The 12057-nt window shown below is 39.7% G+C and overlaps 1 protein-coding gene across 5 annotated transcripts in view; it reads right to left on the bottom strand.

Moving 5' to 3' along the window:
* Window positions 1-12057, bottom strand: part of CEP112 (centrosomal protein 112) — a 217089-nt gene that overhangs the window by 125315 nt on the left and 79717 nt on the right. The gene's annotated exons all lie outside the window — the stretch shown is intronic.

Genomic DNA, 12057 nt, shown 5'->3' with positions numbered 1-12057 from the left:
ATCACAGTTCCAAAGTATACTTCCAGAAGAGCCTCATCTTTCTCTGACTTTACTTAGTGATAGGGAAATGATGATCTAGCTCCTGTACTTAAGACTTGGGCACATCTTTAGTATCTCAGCATACTCCTGAGATGCTACAACTGCTATGTGGCTGAATAGACTGTAAATTAGGAGAGTAAAATACAGCAGCTTCCATCTAGACATTTAAAAGTGTTTACAAACAGCTGTAAATCTTCTGGGAAGTAGCCAGTTATTTTTTCCCTGCAGTTTATTGTATTATACATACAAAATATTGTGGGTTGTTGTTGTTAGGAAATACATTGAAAGAAATCATACAAATAAGCTTATAAATGACACTCCCTATACGAGGTTATGGAAATAAATCTGAAAGATCTGTCAGGCACCTTGATAAAATATTACATATGAAAATATTCTGCACCCTAGTCTCTCATCTTCCTGACTTCTTTGCATCTTCAAAAGAACCGTCACAATCAGTTCTGATATTATATATTCTACTATTCTAAGGTAGAGGGATGTATGTCTTCTTCTCTAAAACAGGCCAATATGAATCACCCAACATTATTAGAGGGCTTTTAACCATGGAAATAACTGCGGACATTTGAACTTCTGGCTGGTGAAAAGATTTTTAAATACAGGGTAAAATATGTTTATTTTGTAGGGTATAAACAGATGTGCCCTTGGGGTGGGGGCTTAAACTCTTATTTGGAAACAGACTCTTGTTCCCACTTCTAGGGATGTGCACTGGAACACATGTATCCTCAAACATGCCAACATTTCTGTTCTCATATTGCAGAACACACAAATGTGAACAAAATGTAACAGCCATCGACTGGTGACTTAAGACACATTTTCAACATTATTTATGCTTGCATGACAAGAAATTCCTGCAGGATTCAGAAGAGTCCTGCTTCTCTACTCACAGTGTACTGTACAGGACTGTTTCCACATTGCTTTAAAGCACAGTTATGCTTAACTATGACTTAAAATGAATGTGCAGAATGCTGGTGCATGTGAGCAAAACAGTAGCCATTTTGCTCCTTTCCTACTTGAGCTTCTACTTCGCTGTCTGGAGGGAAGCCATGGTTTGGCTTTGTGTTACATCCAAACTCTGGTTGATGAGTTTGTCTCTCTGCAAACAAAACATGATGGTTGCTTCTTGGCTTGCTTCTCGTGCTTTCTTTGGGGGAAAGAAAGCACAAGCCCTCATTCAGGCGTAGGCCAAACCATGGCTTAGCTCCCAGTAGCACGGGAGGAGAAAAGCAGCCACAAATTTAGCCTTATATACCAGCATGCTATGGGACGCGGGTGGCACTGTGGGTTAAACCACAGAGCCTAGGACTTGTCGTTGCTCGGTCCCTGCTCCTGCCAACCTAGCAGTTCGAAAGCACCCCAAAGTGCAAGTAGATAAATAGGTACCACTCTGGGGGGAAGGTAAACGGTGTTTCCATGCGCTGCTCTGGTTCTCCAGAAGCAGCTTAGTCATGCTGGCTGCATGACCTGGAAGCTGTCTGCAGACAAACGCTGGCTCCCTCGGCCAATAAAGCAAGATGAGCGCCGCAACCCCAGAGTCAGTCACGACTGGACCTAAAGGTCAGGGGTCTCTTTACCTTTACCTTACCAGCATGCTATGTTTCACCTTTATACCACAACAATGCTTAACTGTTGTTTAACGGCCTCGGTCCAGTATATCTGAAGGAGCGTCTCCTCCCCCATCGTTCTGCCTGGACACTGAGGTCCAGCTCCGGGGGCCTTCTGGTGGTTCCCTCACTGCGAGAGGCCAAGTTACAGGGAACCAGGCAGAGGGCCTTCTTGGTAGTGGCGCCCGCCCTGTGGAACGCCCTCCCATCAGATGTCAAAGAGATAAACATCTACCTGACATTCAGAAGACATCTGAAGGCGTTTTAGTGTATCTTTCATCTTTCATCTTTCAACGTTCAGGGACGTTTTAGTGTATCTTTCATCTTTTAGTGTATTTTAGTGTATCTTTCATGTATTTTAGTGTATCTTTAGTGTATTTTAGTGTATCTTTCATCTTTTAGTGTATTTTAGTGTATCTTTCATCTTTGTTGGAAGCCACCCAGAGTGGCTGGGGAAACCCAGCCAGATGGGCTGGGCACAAATAAATTATTATTATTATTATTATTATTATTATTATTATTATTATTATTATTATTAATTATTATTATTATTTAAAGTGATATGTAAACCAGTTTACAGACCTGTGCATAGACAACATACTAGGGCATCCCAAAGAAGGGAAGTTCTATTTGCACCGTCTTTATCCAGCTTTTCCTCCCCACTGAGCCACATTATTTAAGTCTTGGAGCTCACAGAAACCTGACCAGACAGAGGATGAGATTATGGGCACCCCTTAGCTCCCCAAGGCACCCTCTTGGCCTGCTACACTGACTCAGTACTTCTCAGGATCATGTATTGAGGAAGGAAGGTAGAAACAGGACACCATTGAGCCATATGAGCATCCTTCCATGCAGAAGCACAACATCCACATGATGAAGGACTGGATCCTTCATATTTGTGCTATTTTTCTGTCCTTTAATTGTGAAATAAAAAACAGACAATAAACTGCATAATTAAAGATAAGCCTTTTTATAACTATCCACTGGAGTTAAGATGTAATTAAATACATTATTTAAGCAGCAGTTATCAGAATCAAAGAATGGCCATCTTTTACAGCAAAAAAATTCCCAACCATATGGAATATGTGCAGAATTACTATTTTTGTTCAGAGAAGGGGGAGGAGGGGAAGAGACAGTGTGAAGTCATTCAAGCAGAATGATAACTAAACCAAACCCAGATCAAAGGAATAAAGAAGAAAGGCTGAAATGTGAAGCTGAAATATTTATTGCCTTCAAAACATCATCCCTGTCCTGTCCCTGGGCACTTTAATATTGTGAAGTTGCTAGAAAGCATTCTAAGTTGCATTCATCACTGCAGACAAATGAACCAAAAATTTAAGGAGACAACAGGCTTGTTCATTATTCAGTGGTTCTGAATCTAATATGGAATTTCTTGTTTAGGGTGGAAGAAAGCAAGCATTTAATTGAAGAATTGTATTCAGTTTTGTGTATTTGGTGATGTTAACATCAAATAAACTGTATGCAGCATTTTTAGTACTAAACTAAACCACAACTGAAAACTCCTTTGGGTATTATTATTAATATTAGCATATCAAAAATACAAAATTAAAAGTACATAATCCCCATATCCTATATACTAATAATGAATTAATTATCTGAGCATGGATACTTTTGCCACCAAAACAGCACCATCCATGCACAAGAGAAAGGTTCCAGCGAGCTTAGAGGTACTCAACAGAAGAACAAAAAATCTTTAAGCAGGCAAAACCCTGAAGGGCACCCCAAGGAGGACTGAGCATGCTTAGTGGGCAAGAAATGCTGACTGATTGTTGGTTGGGTTGGGGGACTGGCAAATGAAAATCTGACGGGAGTGGGAATAGAATGGAGAATTAGAGGAGAGCAGCCAACTGGCTGGAACAATGAATATGGGGACTCCACACTACAACTTAATATTACAGATCTGACTGGTCCATCATAAGTACATAATTGTGAGTTGCCATCAGTACAAATTACAAATCTACCTGCAGCATTGTGGAAACAGTTTTAAAGCAAAAACAAAATCCATAAGGGAAACATTCAGCAATTGATAATAAACATAATAAAATAGCAAATGCTTCAGTTATTCTGATGCCCAGTCTCTTCTAATAGCTAAGATAAAGGTCTCTTGTTTTTGAGTGACCATTTCTGTATTATCAACAAGTTTGTTAATTTAACCATTCCTGTAGGAGTCTACACACTGATGACAGTGAACTCCAAAATCCCAAAGGCATCCATAGGAAAAGATGGAAAATAGTACTTCCAAATTGCAAACTTGATCTTTCAAGCCCTATTCAGAACAGGCTAACACCTTAACACTGGAACAATTTGTTTCTTAACGAGGAGCAATTATATTTGTCCACATTCAACAGTCCACCAGGACCAACACAGCCTCCCCAAGGAGATCTAGAGCTGAATGTTAGGGGCAGCCTACTCCAGTTCCTGGATGATCTGGGATAAAGCATCTGGGGCTTCCGAGTTGGCTGCCATCAATATGTCAGCTTTTGCAAAGATACAGCATAGCCATTTAAAAGCAAATACCTTTAAAATGGAGAGAAAAGTTTATTCACTACGGGAAACAACTGGGCTCCGTTAGTTTAACTGACCAACACGCTATTCTATAATGTTGATTAGAAATTGCTGAACGTTTCTCCTCCTAGTTTTTGGCTTTGGCTGCTTAAAATCTATTTTCACAGTGCTGTTTGTAGGTCTGTTTGTAAACCAGATCTCAAAGGAAAAAACAACTATCTGACTTTTAGAAGACATCTGAAGGCAGCCCTGTTTAGGGAAGCTTTTAATATCTGAAGGACTACTCTATTTTAATATTGTGTTGGAAGCCACCCAGAGTGGCTGGGGAACCCCATGAAAGATGGGCGGGGTATAAATAAATTATTATTATTATTATTATTATTATTATTATTATTATTATGGATATAGAATATGGAAGAATTGTTAGGTGTTTTGATGTATGTTTTTAATATGGTACCCAGTTGTTAAATACAAAGGAGACAGCACTGAACCCTAGGCCAAAAGGTAAAAGCATTGAACTGCCATCTCCCATTGCTATCTCCTAGAATCCTAAGAGTCTGATATAGTTATAATTTCTGGATTGCTTATGAAAGCATCATGTTACTTACTTCAACCCCATTTTAACATATCAGCAGGCTTAGAATATAAGCATAGTGTGTGGTTTATATGTATTGGTCTAGGATGGCAAAGAAGACTTGTTTCCTCACCCTCAGCCCTACTGGAAGTGGCATTTACGGCCTTGGCAGGGTGATGGGGAAATATGTTGCTGTTTCCCAGCCTCAGCGTGACAGACGGGGTGATTTTACTGCTTTCCCTCCTACCCTCCCTTTATTGCACTCATTTATGGGCTGTCCTTTCAGAAGGCAACAACCCTGCATTGACTTTCCTTTCGGTAATTTAGTGGTCACTGTTTTCAGGGGCAGGGAGTAATTTGCCCTACAGAGTGATTGTCTGGGTCTGCAGGCTTGGCCTACCTGATAACAATCATCCCAACTTTATAGTGGAAGAGGCACTGGGTGGGATTTCTGATGGGGATGGGTGGTGGGGAGGGAATTCAGTTTGGATGAATAGCCTCCAATATGATTTTAAGGTTTTAGATGCATAAGAATAGTTGATAGGCACTGACATACAATCTGAGTGTGCAATATGTTCAGTTACAATAACAAAACATCCTAAAGAAATTCTTCTAAAATGCTCGTTCATTTCACAGCATGTAATATTACTTTGTAACCATCAAGTTATTTATCATGGCGGTGAATCCATCACCTACTGTACCTATCCTGTTGAAGATACATCCACTAGTACATTCGAAATAGGCCTAAAGAGAAATCAAGTGCAGAAAGGTTTTTTAATTTATTTATGTTTTAGTTATAAGCATCTCACTAGCATTAACAGGCCCTGTGGAGAAATAAGGCGTGGGATCAGTTTTGAAACAGTTAACGGGATACTTATTCTTTTAAATGGCAACTATAAAACAAAGGTTTCCACATATTTTCTATTTTCTGTTCATACTTTACGTTGTGCCCCCTAGAGTGAGGGTTATGTCAGCATGTTCACTAGAACTAAAGGAATGTTTACAATATGATGGAAACTTTGACTGCTTTGGGACTAAATGGTTTCAGATGCTCAGAGTACCAAGTGGAGAACAGATGCTTTTCCCCAATGATTTAGGAGTAGAGGAAGAATATTAAAGTTGGGGGGGAATAATCAAACTCTTCAGCCCTGCATATATCATTGTTTTTAAATCACAAAGATCACTACTCTCATCATGATACAACTCTTTTAATGAGCAGAGTACTTAGCATCTATATAATGCCACAAACACAGTATTGAGCCCCTATAACATATCAGCTTTGCCATTCCATGTTAAAATGTTCAGAAACTTGGTCCCTGTGTTCAGAAACCTCGGCGTTCCTAGATCTACAGGATAAGGACACCAAAACAATTGTGACACCCACACTCAATAAACAACCTCGACATTCTCCAATTTAGCTATGGAGGTTCCAGAATCTCAGGGATTCACATGAAACCGTCCTGGTCTGCAGTAAGACAAAGCAAGGTCTCAGGTCTTCCTGGTCTTCTGCAGTAGAGTCCTCTGAGTTAAAGGATGTCAGTACCGTATCTTCAGGCTGGGCGTGGGGTGTGAAACTCTGGTTCCTGACATATATAACAGTGAGTAATTAAAGAGTGGGCATACCCCTTGCATAGTATCTAGCGGGATATTAATTCAGGCTGCTCCATGTTCAACCTCTGGCTTTCAGGTCTAAACCACAAGCTCAAAGGATTTGGAAACTTCTTCCTACAGATATGTGATGTGCTACCCAGTGGAAGCAGGAATCTTGCCATATAAATTTTCAGAAGCGACTTCATGAATGACACATTCCCTAAACCACAATTAAATAACATTAAAGTAGACACCACTTCTTTAAAAAATGGCTCTGTGCAAATCTTCCACAGGTTATCTCCAATATTCACTTATGCAAAAAATGGCGGGTCTGTAACTAGCAATATGGAAGGCAAGTCTTATCCGATATCTTCGCCCACCATCCTCAAACACACTCAGTTTAGCTCATTTCCAGCTCTGTGTCTTGTCTGGCTTGGAAACAAAATCACCAAACCTTACGGGTTGCCTCTGAATCTGCTTACCCAACAAATGGCTCTCTGTGAATTTTGCACCAGTAAAATCTTAGCTAATTCTGAAAGAAGAATATTATAAATTTTAACTATGAGCTATTTATAGTTGATGTCCAGGGCACATTAGATCAAAAACACCAATCCTAGTAACACAAGATAAGGCACATGGGTATGCAGGCCAACATGCCAAAGGACAATTTGTGAAACTATAACAATAAAGAGGTGGGGGCCTAACGGACAACATGTTGTTGTTGTTGTTTAGTCGTTTAGTCGTGTCCGACTCTTCGTGACCCCATGGACCAGAGAACGCCAGGCACCTCTGTCCTCTACTGCCTCCCGCAGTTTGGTCAAACTCATGCTGGTAGCCTCGAAAACACTATCCAACCATCTCGTCCTCTGTCGCCCCCTTCTCCTTGTGCCCTCCATCTTTCCCAACATCAGGGTCTTCTCCAGGGAGTCTTCTCTTCTCATGAGGTGGCCAAAGTACTGGAGCCTCAGCTTCACAATCTGTCCTTCCAGTGAGCACTCAGGGTTGATTTCCTTCAGTATGGAGAGGTTTGATCTTCTTGCAGTCCATGGGACTCTCAAGAGTCTCCTCCAGCACCATAATTCAAAAGCATCAATTCTTCGGCGATCAGCCTTCTTTATGGTCCAGCTCTCACTTCCATACATCACTACTGGGAAAAACGGACAACATAAAAACTGCCAAATTGCTGGGTTCAAATGGAATTCACTCAAGAATTCTCAAAGAACTCAAATGCTGATCTTCTGACAAGAACATGTAACTTGTCCATCAGAACAGCCTCCATACCTGAGGACTGGAAAGTAGTCAATGTAACATCGATTTTTAAAAAAGGGACAGGGGAGCGGGTGTCCTAGAAAATACAGACTGATCAGCTTAACATCATTCCCAGGGAAACTTGGTCGAGAGGGCAATTTAAAAAAAACCAAAAAAAAAACAAACAAAAACCAAACATATACAGTGGTACCTCGGGTTACATATGCTTCAGGTTACATACTACGCTAACCCAGAAATAGTGCTTCAGGTTAAGAACTTTGCTTCAGGTTGAGAACAGAAATCATGCTCCGGCGGCGTGGCAGCAGCAGAAGGCCCCATTAGCTAAAGTAGTGCTTCAGGTTAAGAACAGTTTCAGGTTAAGTACGAACCTCCGGAACAAATTAAGTGCTTAACCCGAGGTACCACTGTAGAAGAATAAGTCTTACTGAAGCAGGAGCAGCAGGGTTTCCACAAGGGAAACTCCTGGACAACTCATAAAGCTGAATGTTGGAGGATTCAGGACAGATAAAATAAAGCACTTCTTCATGTAGCGCATAGTTGAACTATGGAACTTGCTCCCACAAGAGGCAGTGATGGCCACCAATCTCAAAGTCTTTAAAAGAGGATTAGAGAAATTCATGGAGGAGAGGGCTATCGATGGCTACTAGTCATGATAACTATGGACTTCCTCCACAGTTGGAGGCAGTGATGCTTCTTAATACCAGTTGCTGGAAACCATTTTTTTTGGGGGGGGGAGGGAAGAGTGCTCTTGTGTTTGAATCTTGCTTGGAGGTTTCCCACAGTCATCTGTTTGGCCACTATGAAAACAGAATGATGGACCAGATAGGTTCATTGGCCTGATCCAACAGGCTTTTCTCATATTAGAAGTTGGGGAATCCTGAGTTCTAGAAGCAATGAGGTTGCTGGTTATCATACAATTTGATTATGTACGTGACTGAATTCTTCTATTAAGCTCAACATGCTGTGTTCAGGTACTCGACATATTGATGTACCACAAAGATATCACAATGATTTAGATGTATAGATCATACAAAGGGTGATATTTTTTTTTTTTTTTATAAAAATTTTTATTAAGATTTTTTACAGATACATATTTAACAAACAGAATAGGTTTCATAACATCCTTTCATTCTATTGCGGACTCCCTCACGTCTCCCGCTTCCACTTTCATCATTAAAAACGAATTTTTCCAAGCAAATTATCGTCTTGTTTATGCTCTTAAGTGCAGTATTTAGGTTAAACTCAAATAAAAAATTATAATTTAATGGTAGACAGTTATTTCTGCTCTGGCTTCCTTGTTAGGATTCAACCAAATTACAGTACTTTTGTAAATAAATCTTAAATTTCTTCCAGTCTTCTTCAACCCTCTCCTCTCCCAGGTCGCGGATTCTGCCAGTCATCTCAGCTAGTTGCATATAGTCCATCAGCTGCATCTGCCATTCTTCCAGTGTGGGTAGATCTTGGGTTTTCCAGCTCTTAGCAATAAGTATCCTTGCCGCCGTTGTAGCATACATAAAAAATGTTCTGTCCTTCTTTAACACGTTCTGGCCGACCATGCCCAGAAGGAAGGCCTCTGGTTTCTTGGTGAAGGTATACTTAAATACCTTTTTTAACTCATTGTATATCATTTCCCAAAAGGCCTTCACTTTAGGGCAGGTCCACCAGAGGTGAAAGAATGTTCCTTCATTTTCCTTACATTTCCAACATTTGTTATCAGACGAATGGTATATTTTAGCCAATTTCACTGGGGTCATGTACCATCTATATATCATTTTCATTACATTTTCCTTCAGAGCATTACATGCTGTGAAGTTCAGCCCGGTGGTCCATAACCTTTCCCAGTCCTCAAACATAATGTTGTGCCCAATATCCTGGGCCCACTTTATCATAGCCGATTTAACCAATTCGTCTTGTGTGTTCCATTTCAGCAGCAAGTTATACATTTTTGAAAGTACCTTGGTCTTAGGTTCTAGCAGTTCTGTCTCCAGTTTCGATTTCTCCACCTGGAATCCTAACTTTTTATCAATCTTAAACACTTCCTTAAGCTGAGCATAGTGTAACCAGTCTCGCACTTTATCTTTCATTTTCTCTAAACTCTGCAGTTTCCAATTGTCTCCATCCCTTTCTAGTATTTCCCAATATTTTGGCCTATACAAAGGGTGATAATTCCTAAATAGATGTCAATACAACTTTAATTGAGAGGAACAAGCTGTTTGATGGGTGATGAAGACATTTCAGGAGTCTAATGCTGTAATATGACAAACATCTTGATCATATGAAGCAAGACACGCCAGGCAAGCAATTACTCTAGAAGTTATGTAAGTCTTCCTGTCATTACCAACAACGGTGTTATCAACTTTTCTCACAATGTCACAATCTACTAAAAAATAACAACACCTCAGTAAGCACACTAAGCATTCAAATCCTCAGAAGTCACCGAAGAATCACATTACTCCCAACACATATTGTTACAAAGAGACAAAATTGTTTTTCTATTCATGTATTCCCAAAGAACAAGACAATAAATTTTAAAAAGTATTCTTAACGGGCTATCTTATCCAAATGATCATAATTTCATACCAACTTCTGCATATTGTGGAAAAGAAGTCTGTATAGTATATGATACTGTCACTGAGATTTTGTAAAGCTTGACCTTCCAAACACTGACATTGTGCAAATCCTTTAATTTTAAACAAGATCTGATCAGATGTATACACTGAAGAAAGAGAAGTGGCACTACCTTCTTACATAAAAAATAGAATGAATTTAAAGCAGTTGGTGGGTGAGCATTCGCTCTATAACATCAGCACTTGCAACAGCTTTAGGCTTGGCTCCCAAGACAGGTAAGGAAAGTAACATAAAGGTTCATCATCATAATCTCCATCACCAAACACTTGTCCACAGATTACATCCACATATGCTTTTGACAATTTAATGTGTGTTTGAAAAAGCTTCAGCACTATTCTTCACCCATTTCACTCACCAAGCTATGTAAGTGTCAGTGGAAAATTATGGCCTATGGATAACATATTTGCAGAAAACATCTAACTACAATCAAAGCAAATATAGTAACAGTGCAATTCTATGCATGTCTACTCATAACTAAGTCCCACTGATCTCAATTAAGGATTTCTCGCAGGAAACTATGTAGAGCAAGGATGGGGAACCTGTTGCCCTTCAGATGTTGTCCAGTTCTTGTCAGCTCCAGCCAACATGGACAATGGCCAGTGATAGCTGTAGTCCACAACATGTGGAACTCCACAGGTCCCCTTTCTCTGGTAGAGACCACTTTGAAAAATAATATCTGATCTCACACAAGAGTTGTGTTAAGTGAAGTAACTCTGTGGTCCCTGGTTCGTCCCCCCCCCAATTTACGGATCACACCAACACCTTACTGTGGAATATCAGTTTATTGTGTAAGTAAGTATTGTGTAAGTAAGCTGAACAGGATACAAGAATGAAGTGTATTCCTGCTCTGATATTTACGGCATACACATAAGTAGTTTACTTATGGAACTGTGCCAGCCCACTAGTAGTTGATCTGCCATTCATATAGATCAATCAATGTGCCAGAAAATATATCGGGTCCCTGTGCAAAGATCACCAGTGAAAGAATGAGAACAGCTGGAAAAGTAAATTAATGACAGCACTTGCAAGTCACATATCGGAAAACAATATCCCTGTGCAAATAGCTTAGACAACTATCAGATCTTAGAATCACCAATATTACACCTAACATTTCAGAGCTGACAGCAAAGCAGGCTATATGGAACTAAATTATTTGCTAATGTAATACATACCCCACTTAAAGCATAGTGTACATGGTGCTCCTAACAATATCCATCTAAGTACTTAATAGGCCCTGATGTACTTAAATAACATGCTCTGGATCTTAGTTTCATTGCATGCATGCCTGTACACATTTTTAATTGGCCAGGTCATTTTGTTTATGAATACATCTTCTTTCATCCATTTTTTACTACGCTTACCATTTTTTTACATTTCTTAACCTACCCAACCCGGCTTTTTCAACACACACTTAAAACCCCCACTTTTCAGCATCTGGTGTCTACTCTGTATATACTTAGCAATGTAATCCCAGCCCCCCATTTTCTGTATTCATTGAAAATGAGATTATATCGAGAAAGGTTTAGCCTAATAAGTGATCTGTCCCTCATAACATGCCATTATGATTCAACTAACATACAGTAATCAGAAAGAACCTCCCTTGCCCTAAGTAATTATATAGGCATTATGTGTTCAGTCATGGTGTGTAGACATTTTAAATTACTTTCTAAAGAAACACTAACTTATATTAAAGTATTTTCCACTAAGGAGAACATGGCAGTGACTAGTTTGCCAACATTAAATATAAATCAGCATTGACAGGAAATGTGCAGCAATTACGAGAACTGCAAAGCAGTAAAGAGTATTTTTTAA

Source organism: Podarcis melisellensis (assembly GCF_964234715.1).
Source record: "Podarcis melisellensis genome assembly, chromosome: 2".
NCBI lineage: Eukaryota > Metazoa > Chordata > Lepidosauria > Squamata > Lacertidae > Podarcis > Podarcis melisellensis.
Note: the sequence above shows the minus strand (reverse complement) of the source record. Positions and strands in the feature narration are given on the sequence as shown.